Source organism: Furipterus horrens, unplaced genomic scaffold (genome assembly GCF_987537825.1).
Source record: "Furipterus horrens unplaced genomic scaffold, mFurHor1.1.pri manual_scaffold_6, whole genome shotgun sequence".
NCBI lineage: Eukaryota > Metazoa > Chordata > Mammalia > Chiroptera > Furipteridae > Furipterus > Furipterus horrens.
The window spans coordinates 58,154,200-58,168,086 of NW_028327176.1; the positions used below are offsets into that span (position 1 = coordinate 58,154,200).

Genomic DNA, 13,887 nt, shown 5'->3' on the forward strand with positions numbered 1-13,887 from the left:
ACCACAGGAGATTAAAACGCAGGGTAGACATGGCATATTGTATGCCTGTGACCTTTACTCAAAACTTATCTGCAACATGGTTAAGCTAAGGAATCACAAGAAATAAAGAAAAGTTAAGATATTGCTTAGCAACAGCTCAGAAAAATGAAAGCAATGGGAGACTCACCAAAAGTGAAAACAGGTGAAAGTATTTAAAAACTATTTTAGACATAGCTTCTCCATCTCTAAGTTATCTAGGTAGAAAAAGAGAGCTAAGCAGAAATAGGCTTATTTCTATGCATCAAAAGAGCAACAAAGGAAGAGCTGGACATAACGACATGCTTTCTACTCATCACTGCAAACTCACATCAGAGCAGTAAAGGTTCCATCAGAAATGATAAAAAATGAGTTCCAAATTTACAACAATACAATATAAATCTAATACAAAAATAAAGATATGTGCCACAATACTATTCAGTTTTGATTCAATGTGACATCATAAAATCTTTTCTAGCTCTTCTTATTTATTTCACAAAATAGTAGATAAACCTAATCTTTATTTTAAAATTTAAATAGTTGTACATTAAATATATGTTTATATTTAGTCACTGAACCTGATCATTCAGATGATTTCTTTGTAAATGGTTTTCAAAGCATTAAGAGTGGGGCTCAAGATTTTTCTCTAAGCCAGCTGTGACATAATGCAAAACAACAACAACAAAAAAAGGATTTAAAGTTAGAATATGCCTAATGACATTATATAAGTTTCAGGTATAGAACATTATAATTTTTTATTTATATACAGTATATAGCTGAGCACCAAGATTTGAAAACAACCTAAGTGTTCATTAACAGATGAATGAACAAAGAAGGTGTGGTATATACATATTCAATGGAATACTATTTAACCATAAAAAAGATGAAATAATGCAATTTGAGACAACATGGATGAATGTTAATGGGTATTAATTATTGCTTTTAAACTCAAAACTAGTTATTTCAATACCAATGTAACATCAATTGTCTAGTTTTCTTTTTTGACTTATACATGAATTAGGCTGTTTACCTCTGCTCAACATTTTTATATTTTCACATTACAACTGTAAATTTTGTATAGTGCATAAAATTTGAATTGCAAATGATTTTGAGATTCTTGAAAGCACTTAAAAATGTGCTGCAACTTAAATTGTCAAAACATTCAAATACTAAGCACATATACAACTTTTCCCCCAACTTCACACATTTTAGAGACAAAGTTTTAATAAAAGAAGTAGTGAAAATAAGTGGTGATAAAGTGATTTTTTTGTAGTATATTTCCTTCTCAATCTTGCTCTTCATTTATTAAAACAAGTGCCTGAAAACAGTTCCAAAGTTTATATACATTGTGGTGAATGAAGTGTTTTAGGCACTAGCAATTTCAGTGTCTAATATTCAATAGGCACAGTATTAAAAGTCAATGCACATCTTAGCATTTTTATTTTCATTGCTATTGTTGAGCTCTTAAAATTAATGCTTTGTTATGCTACTCTAAGTTGCCATGATGGCTTCTTTGTGTAATGCCTTACATGTAAAATGAAAAAAGGATGGGTCCTGGGCAGTGTGGTTTAGTTGGCTGAAGTATTGTCCCATGCACAGAACTATCACAGGTTTGATGTCCTGATGAGGGCATATACCAAGGTTGTATGTTCAGTACCTGTTCAGGGCATGTATGGGAGAGCCAGTCAATGGTTCTTTCTCACAACAATATTTCTCTCCCTCTCTGAGTCAGTCCCTATTTTGCTTGTTAGTTCAGTTTGTTCATTAGATTCCACATATGAATGAAATCATATGGTATTTGTCTTTCACTGACTGGCTTATTTCACTTAGCAAAATAGTCTCCAGTTCCATCCATGTTATTGCAAAAAGTAGGAATTCTTTCTTTCTGCTACATAGTATTCCACTATGTAGATGTACCGCAGTTTTTCTTATCCACTCATCTACTGATGGACACAGGGTACTTCCATATTTTGGTCATTATAAATAATTCCACAATGATCACGGGGTGCTTATATTCTTTTAAATTAGTTTTAGGGTTCCTTCAGATAAATGCCCAGCAGTGGAACTGCTGAGTCATAAGGCAGTTCCATTTCTAATTTTTTGAGGTAACTCCATACTGCTTTCCACAGTGGCTGTATCAATCTGCATTCCCACCAACAGTGAAAGAGGGGTTCCCATTCTCCACATCCTCACCAGCACTTGTTTGTTGATTTATTAATGATAGCCATTCTGAAAGGTGTAAGGTGATATCTCATTGTAGTTTTAATTTGCATTTCCCTTATCATTAATGATGTTAGACATCTTCTATTGGCCATCTATATGTCAAATTTGGAGAAGTGTTTGTTCAGAACTTTTGCCCAGTTTTTCAATTGGATTATTTGCTTTTTATTATTTGACAGAGGAGACAAAAACATACATGGGCTAAAGATAGTTCATTCAACGAATGATATAGGAAAAACTGGACAGATACATGCAGAAAAGTGAAACTAGAACATCTTCTAATGCCACACAGAGGAAAAAAATCAAAATAGATTAAAGACTTAAATATCAGACACAAAGCCTTAAAATTATAGAAGAAAACATAGGCAGTAATATTGCGACATTGCTCATAATAATAATTTTTCAGATATATCTCCTCAGGCAAGGGAAACAAAAGATAATATAAACAACTAGGACCATAACGAACTAAAAAGATTTTGCACAACAAAAGAAACCACCAACAAAATGAAAAGATAACCCACTGAATGGAAGAACATATTCACTGATACATCTGATAAGGGGTTAATATCCAAAATTTATAAAAAACTTATAAAACTCAAAAGTATAACTTTTAAAGGAATTTTAATAGTCACTGCCTTTGTGATATGTTGATAACAACAAACATCAAATTTTGTGCCCTGTTACATCTTATGGTCTCTGACAGCTCACTCAACAATGACAGGTTGAACAAATAAGAGCTCACATCAGGTTGGCATGCAGCCTCCTTTTTTAATGGTTCTGCTGCAGTCTACTATGGCTTTTAGGTATTGCTGATTGTGCCTGTATTGCAAAACCTTAAACTTGATGGTTTCCATTAACTTGCACCTGGGGCACTGGGAGAAGACATATCCCAAAATGACATGCAAATATGATATCGCTAGTATTCAAATGACAACTCCACTTTTGCAGTTGATAAATCCCTAATATCTCTCTCCTCCTCTCTTTCCCAAAGCAGTTAACCTGAGGCCAATTAGGGATAAATATAATGCAATTTTGTGGGATGTGGTTACCGTGTCAAGTTGAGAACTATATTTGGAAAAGAGTTCAATACATTGACCCAAATATTCAAATAAAAGGTTTTATTTTTTTGTTCTCCATTAAGTTATAAAGTGATGACATTTTAAAAAATAATAATTAAAAAGTTAAATGGCAAACAGTGAACTGAAATTAATGAAATTAAATCCCTAATGTTCTTACTTAATCATTTTAAAAGTAAATGTAAAAACTACCTGTCATCTCAAAAACTTTTCTATATTCTGCTCATTTATATTTTGGTAGTACACTTTGGGTTCTAAAATCTTATAGAAGCAAATATAAATTGAAAAGAGACCAATCTGAAATTTGCTCTGAAATATGAATTAATAGTTTTTGCTTCTCAGCTCTGCTTCTTATTATCCTATTTATCCCATCTAGTATCCTAGATTTTATTTATTAAAATTAGCAAATTTTAAATAAACTTTTTTGTATATAATGTTCACGATTTGTACTTGATTTTATAATTTAATAAGGCAATGTTTTATATATATGTTGTATACACACATATGCCACTTCTGTTATACACACATGCACACACAATTTTTGCATTTTATTTGCGTCTTTATAGGAAAAAGTTTAAAAATAAATAATAATTATAATGAAACAGTTGATGTTAAATAGGATACTTCTTTAATTGTTAGATAAACACAACACAAATTCATGTTTAAAAATTCAGATGGTAAATAATAATAATAATGAATTGAGAGGCACTAGTATTCCTTTGTCTCATTTTTAGTTCCAGTCCAAAAAGAACCATTTCAACTTTACTTTTTTTATTTAAAAAATTTTATTACAGAATTGTTTTTCTTTTATTTTATTGATTATGTTGTTACAGTTGTCCCAATTTATTTTCCCTCTGTTCCCCTTCACCCTGTGACCCCCCTCCCTCCAGTTGTCAACCCCCCTTAGTCCATGACCATTGGTTGTGCATATACTTCTTCTCAACATCTTTCTGTCTACTCTACTCCCTCCTGCTATACTTCTTAATTCCTGCATCATCTCCCTCCCTTTTCTGCCTCCGCCCTCCCCGTTGACCTCCCCCCAATAAGTTCCCCACACTTATAATTCTTTTTCCCCTCTCCCAAGTCCCTTTAACATCTCATATAACAGTAGTTTAGATCTAAAAAACTCCTTCAGTTTTACTTTGTCCTGGAAGCACTTTCTCTGCCCTTCTATCCTGAATGACAGCTTCGCTGGATAGAGTAATCGTGGTTGTAGGTTTTTGATTTTCATTACTTTTAATATTTCTTGCCAGTCCCTTCTTGCCTGTAAAGTCTCCTTTTAGAAATCAGCTGATAGTCTAATTGGGACCCCTTCATATATAATTCTTCTCTTCTCTCTTGCTGCTTTTAAGATTCTCTCTTTATCTTTGATTTTTGACATTTTAATTATAATGTGTCTTGGAGTGGTTCTCCCTGGGTCCAGTTTTTCTGGAACTCTCTGTGCTTCCTGGACCTGTATGTCTATTTCCTTCCCCAAGTTAGGGGAGTTCTGCTTCATTATTTTTTCACATAATTTTTCAATTTCTAGTTCTTCTTCTTCACTCTCTGGCAATCCTATAATTCGAATGTTCGTTCGCTTATAACTGTCCCAGAGGTTTCTGAGCCTCTCCTCATATTCCTCACTTTTTGTTTCCTCTTTCTGCACAGATTGACTGTTTGTTCCCTCCCTATGTTCCGATTTGTTAATTTGATCCATGGCTTTCCCTTCTTCACCACTTGTCTTGTATGTATTTTTGTTCATTTTAGCAGGACTGGCCTTCATTCTTTTCCTGTCTTGATTAAGTCCCACTGTTAGGTCTGTAAGTTGCCTTATGACTCTAGCTCTGAACTGAGCCTCAGAAAGATTCTCTGTTTGTTCATTGGTCAAGGCCTTCATTTGTTTTTTCGTTAGCTGTGTGATTGGTATTTCAATCATTAATTCTGCCATTCTGACCATTTTGTTTATCTTTCCTTTCTGGGCAGGGTGCTGTCACACCTCCTATGCTCTATTGGGTAGAGCCCCATGTGTGCTCATCACCACCTGGTGACCTTTCTCACCACACTGTGGCGCTTTTCGTGGGGGCGGGGGTCCAAGATGGATTCCTGCTGTTACTCTCCGCTGAGAAACTGGGAGCCTCCATCTCCGTTCCCACACCCTCCAGGCCTCAGAGTTCGAGACAATGGGGGTCTGCCTTGTCCGGCATTGGAATCACGAGAAGATGTGTCTGGTCTGCAGCCGGGGCCGGCTCCCAGGTGCTTCTCTCTCCCCCCAAATACGGGTGTCTGCTTGCCGGGTCCTGCTGTTCATTGCTGTAGCTGCTGCCTCCAGCACAGTTCAATCTTCAAGCCGTGGTTTCGCCCTTCCTACCCATCCAGATGAGCATCACTTGTTTATGACTTCATACGCTAGACTTCCATGTAGCTTTATTTTCTGGAACTTCTGGTTATTTTTGGTTTTGCGGTAGTTGTAGTCCTTCTTAGTTGTGGAGGGAGACAAAGCATGTTGGTCTATGTCTCCATCTTGGCCAAAAGTCCTTATTACAGAATATTAATGTTCAGGATACTCCAGAGCTCCTAATACTTCTAATCTGATTTTTTGTAACTTGTTTTAAAGTGCTCCTTAAGTATTTTTCTCATTCTGGCTTTCAGGCAAAAGTACTACTTAGTGATTATTTAAGATATGTTTATTTGATCAAACAGTTTATTCTTAATAACCTGGGACATCAATCCATGAATAACTTCTAACGCAGTTTTACAGCTGTCTCAGGTAGCTTTGGCACGTTTGTCTTCTGACTTTTGGTCATATGTTTCTAAACCCAGCTTGAAACTCCTTTGTCTCAGCTGGGCTTGTCTGACTTCTAATTTTTCAATAAAATCAAAGACATGAGCTGTGGTACTGTCTGCACTAGTAAGCAAGCTATAGGAACTGAGCATATTCACCCAGTATTTATTCCCCAAAAGCTCAAGAAATTTGCAATCCAAAGAAAACTTGAAATATGAGACATCTAAGACATAATATTATTCACATTTTACCATAGTATTCTATATTAGTAAGTGGGAAAGTCTAGTACTCAGAAAGCCCTTCATTGGGAGGTTTCTAGCATTTGAGTATGTCCTGAAGGCTTCAAGATTCACTTTCCCTGTTGATACTGTTCTTGTTGTGTCAATTAGCACTGCTAAGAATGGCTCCTGGAACTGCCGTTTGAGCAACTGAGTAGTAACATCAATTTGAGAAAGCCAGCAGCCATCGCTAGGGTGATGGCTACAATACCAGCCAATTGCATTTTCAAGGTGGCCAAACTCTAAGGCATTTTCTGTACATGTGGTCATGTGCTCATACACAGCAGCCGGAGCCTTTACTCGGGTTTCATTGCCCTCTACAGGCAAATTAACTGTCTGTAATGATCATTGTTCCACTATCCACTTTTCCCAGCATCAAGCTAACACTTCCAAGTTACCTCCTGATCTGGCATGCACCAGCATTTTCAGTAGAGTAAACGCTGAGCCTTTGAAGTATTTAAAGTGGTCCTTAGTCTCCGGCTCTGCCCCCCGGATTTCTTGCTGCTGTTTCTTGTCATATGTGCAGACTTCATTAATACTCCGGGCTTCCTGCATGTTGGCGGCAAACTCCAAGGTTTCCTAGGCCATACCACTCCAGATATCTCCATCACCAGGAACTGGAGAAGCTGTTGCCCACACAATCAACACGCTACTTTATCTTGCCAGGTTTCCAGGTGTGGGCTTTCAATGCTGGGCCCCATGGGTGAAAACTTGAGCTAGCCTTTCAAGGTGTTCATAACACCTCTCAACTCAGTTTTGGTGATTCTGTTGTTTACTGCTATAATTCCAAATAATAGGCTACTACTTCAACTTCCTGATCTTTAACGTCAAACAGTATGAACTTGTTACTGAGCGTAGTGGCATTTGGTTACCTGCTACAGAACAGAAGCATAAGACAAAAGTTGCGGGGAAGGAAAGGGGACTTTATTAAAATGTTGTTCAATTTAGGGGAGCAGGAATCTCCCCAACTCCAGATCAGTCTTTCCGCAAAACACAGAAAGAACCCAGCCATCCCCAGAACCAGAGACCATGCTCCAACCTCTCTTCTGCAGCCCAAGGCTGCTATGTGGATGGCTCTCTAGCTTCAAGCTCCCTTCCTAGAGTGCGTACCCGTGGGGCTGGCGCTGCCTTTGCCTCCCTGCAGCTCCCCATGTTGGGGGCTTGGGGCTGCTGCTGACCCCCGCTGCTGATCTTGCAGGGCTCCCCTGCGCGGCCCAGTGCCTGAGGCTGCTGGTGCCCCCCAGGGCCAGTGAGTACTCCAGCCAAGTGGCCATGCGCTGATCTCAGATGCAGAGCAGGACATGGTCTGGGGCCATCCATGCAGCACAGAGCTCTGGCTGTCCCATGAGCCACGGCCAGGGCACATGTCCCCCAGCCATGGCTCAGCACGTGGCACTCAGCTCTTGGTGGAAGCCAGCCCCCGACCAGGGAAGTGAGGGGCACGTGAAGGTCCAAGACTCTGCCTGCCCTCCGTTTATACCTTTGGCCCCCAAAATCTGTGCATTCTGGAAGCACAAAGGAGGACTTTTCCTCTCTGTCCAAACATTTCACTGGCCTGGCTGGCTCATGTTCCATTCAGAAGCCTCCTCCTGCTGCCATGTTAACCTCCACAGTACATGTGTGACTACGACCTCTCCAGCCTACACAAACTCTGCGCAAGTTTCCTCCTGCTGCATCACGCGTCATATTTCCCGGTTGCAGGGGCACCATGACACTGGCATGCTGGTTTGTTTAGCCTTACTTGGGGGTATAGAAATCTATCACACCTGTGCAGGGGTTTCAGTCCTGCTGAATGTCCTGTTTTGTTTTGTTTTTTCCCCTAACCCCTCTCTTTACTGGGGAACGCAGGCTTTCCCATGCCATTGTGGGGTCGCTCCCTTCTTCCCAGTGATCTCACCAGATCCCCGTGTAACAAACTTACTAGACACTTTAAATTTGAAGAATTAAATTCATATTCTCTGACCAACCCCTTTCCTCTTGTGAGTTTTATAGCTAGGTGTTTGTTTACCTTTATCATTTTAAGTAACACACATAAAATTCCACTTATTATTCTGTCATCTTGGGACACTGTCCCTTAATCCACATTATATAAGAGAGGAAACATATGCCATTACATTTTCTGACCTTTCTTTGATTATCCACACGTCGATCACCACAGCAATGTACCTACTTTGACAAGGTTTGACATAAGACATACCTGTTCGATTTCAGATAAAACTATTTTATTTTCTAAAATGTATGCTTAAATTTATGCATTTGGGGTGTGAGTTAAGTACATCCTACATCTCAGTACAATGTATTAACTTTAACAACAAGAATAATAACAAAACAGATTCAAGAAAAAACAAACAATTCTAACCATAAACTCAAAATCACAAAACAATCTAAATTAAACTTCAGTATCTCCTGGTATGGATAATACGAATTGCAAAGTCAAAAAAAAAGTATACATAAAAGAAAGAAAAACAAAAGCTAAACATTTCTATTGATTAATAAATTCACAAAAAGAATAATGCGGGTTAGAAATGAGAGGGCAGAAATAAAATGGCTTAATGATGATCCTTGGTTCATTATTTCTAATGCAGAGCAGCAGAAGCTGAAGTGCAACTCACATTATGCACTTTGAACAATATTGGAATATAAACATATCCTGAAAAAATTAAATGTACAGGTCTTGCAGGAAGGGCAAAAAGATAAATGGCTGAATACCTTTCCCTTCCTTTTTTAGGACTTAGACAATCTGGAAACATGAGAAATAAACTTCATAGAGCTTTCATGCAATTATAATCTAATCCTTGTCTCTGTTTTTGGCTGAGCAATGACAGGCCGCATGGGCCCCAATCTTGGTTCCTCTAGTTTCAAAAGAGCCATGCAAATGCTAAAAATGTTGTAGGATGTTTGAAAAATGACATGCCAATATGACCGTAATACAACAGCAAACCCATTAAAGGCTATTTTGTACTTAACCTCTCTTACGAAATGGGACCCTTTGAGAAAACACTGAATGCAATCCAAAGTCTGCAGAGGTCCTCTGGCTCAGAAGGAGGCCTAGGAATCCAGTGAGGCTGAGAGAGTTCCTAAGTGATAGGAAAGCTTTCCGCCAGTCATGCTAGTTACAGCACTGGGAGGAATGCCTGCTGTGGAATCCTGGGCAAAACAGGAATTTTTATAATAACAAAAGACTGAAAGCCCAAGGATTACCTGTGGGAGAAAAAGTCTTAAATAAACCACAACATATCCATGTCATGGAAATTTATGCCTATATTAAAATAATAGTGTAGGTCAAAGATGGGCAATAACTATCCTTAGGTCAATTCTGGCACACTTCCTGCTTTTGTAAATAGAGTCATATTGGAATACAGCCACTCCCATTTATTTACTTGGTTTCTTTCAGCTACAATGGCAATGTTGGATAGTTGTGACAGAGATCATTTGTCCAATAGTCTAAAATCTTTACCTTGCCTTTTACAGAAAAAGTTTCTTACTACTGGTAGAAACAGAGATATATGTACTCACGAGGAGGAACAGAGTTACAACCCCAATATATTCTTTTGGGTAAGAATGAGTATTTTAAGCTGGTTATTTTTAATAAACACAAGATTCAGCAGGATCCCTTGAGCTACCACCTAACTGCTTAAAAGAATTTAGATAGAGGATCTGCTCTAAGAAGGGAAATAGCATCACAGATAACTACAGTTTAATTTGAACCAGTGTGTGATAGGACCATAACAAGCCTCTTTGATCAAAATCTTCTCTGTGTCTGTCCCGTTGTTAAAGATGGCCCAGCAAACATTTATTTACCAAACATTTGATCTATGTGAATTGCCTTCTTGCCCTTGAAGTCCTAAGCCACTAACCCCCTTTCTCCTTATCTCAAGGTGGCATCTATGCCCCTACTACCTGATTTGTCCTGGAGTCTTGTATTCTTTAGGGAAACACTGTATGTATATAATTAAATTTGGTTACTTTCTCCTGTTAATCTGTGCCATGTAAATTCGATTATTCCAGGAGAATTAGGAGAAAAGAGGGAAATTTTTCTTCTCCTCCTTGTTGATATAGAAACATTTTTGTTAAGTAATATTAAGTGAAAGGGGAAGTTATAAAACTCCATGCTAAGCCTATATTTTTGTTTACCTAAAATTTTGTGTGTTTGTGTTTTCTGTGTGTGTATGCATGTGTGAGTATATGAGAAAGATAAACACAATAGTATTAGAAAGTTATTTCTATTATATAAGATCATTAATCGCTTCTATTTTGCCATTATTATTTATTTTAAAAATGTCTCCATAATGAAAATATATTACTTACATAACAAAAATCATACTTTATAATAGAAAATAAACAAAATTACTGAGGTACATTTTATCATTGGTTGTACAATCACTGGTTCTAATAGCAGAATTTTCAGAAAAGGAAAACAGACCAGCCTTGTGTTTCAACAGTGTGGAGTTTGCCAGCCTCAAGGACTATGTGGGCCTCATTCTAGTGCAGGGCAGGCTGCAAATTATTTCAAGGTTCTCTGAGTTTGATAGCAGTTGTCTGGAAGGGGGACAACTGCTCATTTTCAACTGTGGTCTCACTAGCATGGAGAGACTGTTATTTTCATCTGTGCTCTTTCAATTGAACATAGAACATCTGTCACAAGACTATTGTCTGATGTGGCAGCAAAGGGCTTCTCTTGATCTAAGAGTCCAGCAGTTGCTACAAGAAAGGAGATCAGACAACTAAATCCAATATGTTGATACTTACCTGTACCAGGCCACCCTGATTATTTTTTTAATAACAGTAAGCATTGCAACAATGGATATAATAATGAGATATATGTATTATATATATACATATAGTATGTGTGTATTACATATGTATAGATAGTTTGTGTTTATCCAGTCATTGGAACTAAAACTCTTATTCTTAAAAAAGAATGTGATAATGTATTTGAAATATTTAAATCTATCTCATAATTCATGTGTTTTCATTTTCAGTATGACCTTTTATTTTCAGTAGACTGCAAAGTTTGGTTTTCATTGTTAAGTAGAGATTTGTGAATATTGCCACAAAATATCCCCAAATTATTTGAGGGCACTGAGCACTTTTTTCAAAAATTGTTCAATTAAAATGTACCTGTAAAATAGTGCCCCAGATTAACAAATAAGGGTGTAAGGTAGAAATCTGATGAACTCTAAAAGTCCTGGACTTTTATTTTTTCAAAAAATTTTTAATATTTTTGTATGGATTAATACTCTTCCATTTCTGCTGTTTTAAAGGTTATAAGTCAAATATGGGACTCAGAAGGAATTAATATAGGGCACATAATGGTTGGGTGATGATGTATAAGTAAACAGAGTATCCAGGTTAATAACATAATCTCTGGAGTCAGAATAATCAAGGTTTAATTCTGTTTACTGGCTGTGGGAAATTGGGCACATCTGAAGTCTTCCTTTTGATTATTGTTAAAATATGGTGATTGTACTACTACTTGTCTCCCCTGTAAGGTTTTTAAAAAAATTTTTGACAATCACATGGGTTAATACTTGTAAAGTATTAGCATAGCACATGACATATATCAAAGACTGTAAATAATATATATCATTTAAATAAATGGTAGTAAGTATGATTCTCATTGGAAGGCCATAATGGACCGCCAATGTAAAGTCAGTAGGAAAAGTGAGCATGAATAGAAGCACTTAGAAAGGGGAGACGAGTTTGGTTGTATGTTCAAGATATAGGTCAGACATTGACTTAAAAGGAAAATAAATAAATAAATATTAAAAAACACTCCAAAAGGGATAAGACTGTCATGAATTTCATCCTTGTTATAAAATGAGGATTGACTAAAAATTGAACTGAAAATCTGGAGCTGATAGGAAAAATGTAAGTAAATTTTGATTTACTCTTACCCTTAACATTTTAAATGAATAGAAGGCAATCTATGTAGTGGGGATTGGACTCTAATTTTTTTCTATTTATTATTCCAGTGACTAGAAGCCCAATACATTATGCTTTCTAATCATCCCTCAGTATTAGAGTGTTGGTGAGTTCCTATAACCTCCACTCATAACTCAAACCCCCATCTTGGACACTCCAGCTATCGAAACATGTGATGCTTCTTTTAAAAGTGATTTGACTTTAATCTATTTTAATAACCACACTTCCCTGTTATTAATAAGAATTTCTCCCATTTATCACTCAATAGTGTTTTCTATTCTGCAAAAGTATATAATTCCTCGTGCTAATTAGATGTCACTTAAATCTTTCTAATGATGTATAGCTGACCTTATTATTCATATTGTATTTCAACCTCTTCTGGACTGTGATTGCTTCAATCAGTTAAAAATGCTTTTATTGAATCTTATTCAATTATATCAATAAGTGATCAACACAATTATGCAAATGAAATTTTACATTGCTGACATTAGTAGATAATTTTAGATAACTACATAGAGCTTTAATTATTCACTTTGAATCTCAACATAAAAATCTAAAGTTTGAAGCCAAAATTATTTCTCAATTAGCATAGGTTTTTAGATAATATATAAATGTCCTCCTTTATTTTACTCTGCTTTATAACACCCATACTTCTATTATTTCAGCTCTTTATAATTACCTAGGCGTTCCTAAAGCACACACACACATACACACACACACACATGCTAGCCTCAACTTTGAACCAAAGTTCATTTTCTATCTCTAAATTGTTGATAATATAACTCATAATATTCTCTGTGGCTAAAGAGAATTTCTAGAGCACTGTTTACATTTCAGATGGTTATAGGAAATAAAATTCCACAAACAAAAATCAATATTTTAAATCACGATTATAATATTTAAAGCATCTAGGTTTTTATTTATTTAGTTTTCTTGAGTATTCAAATACTGAAAGAAAGAGTAATAGAAGGTCTCTATATCATAGTACTTCTCATATTCTATGTATATTTTGTTGACTTGTTTTCTATTTTGCTGTGTTTTAATGTTCAGTGAACAAAGGTACATTAATCATAACTTTTTAAAAATTACTTATTTATTTATTTATTTTTATAGAGAGAGGAAAGGAGAAAGAGAGGGAGAGAAACATTACTGTGTGGTTGCCTCTCGCTTGCGCCCCCAACTGGGGACCTGACGTGCAGCCTAGTAATGTGCCCTGACTGGGAATCGAACCAGTGACACTTGGCTCGCAGGCCGACGCTCAATCCACTGAGCCACAGCAGCCAGGGCTCATAACTTTTTAAAATAAAAATTTATGACAATATTAAAAACACAACCCATGCTTAAATATTAACAAAAATAAAATATAACATTATTCAATCTAACGGATGTAAATAGTGTTCAGATCTTGGTCATAGCCTTTTTATACATTTATCATATACCTGCACCAGTTTTCTAAGGATGAAACCCTAATATGCTTATTGCTTTTTCACTTAACATTATATTCTCTATGCTTAGTAGTCTTACTAATTAAAAGTTATCCTGCAAGATCATTTACTAGCTGTGTGATGCTAGGGGAGAAACTTAATACCTCTGTGATTAAACTTATTATCAG

At 36.5% G+C, this 13,887-nt stretch overlaps 1 protein-coding gene and 1 pseudogene across 1 annotated transcript in view; both read right to left on the reverse strand.

The window, feature by feature from the left end:
- The window catches only part of LRRTM4 (leucine rich repeat transmembrane neuronal 4), an 805,389-nt gene that overhangs the window by 556,661 nt on the left and 234,841 nt on the right, over positions 1-13,887 (reverse strand). The gene's annotated exons all lie outside the window — the stretch shown is intronic.
- On the reverse strand, positions 5,964-6,938 carry LOC150006289 (COP9 signalosome complex subunit 5 pseudogene; annotated as a pseudogene).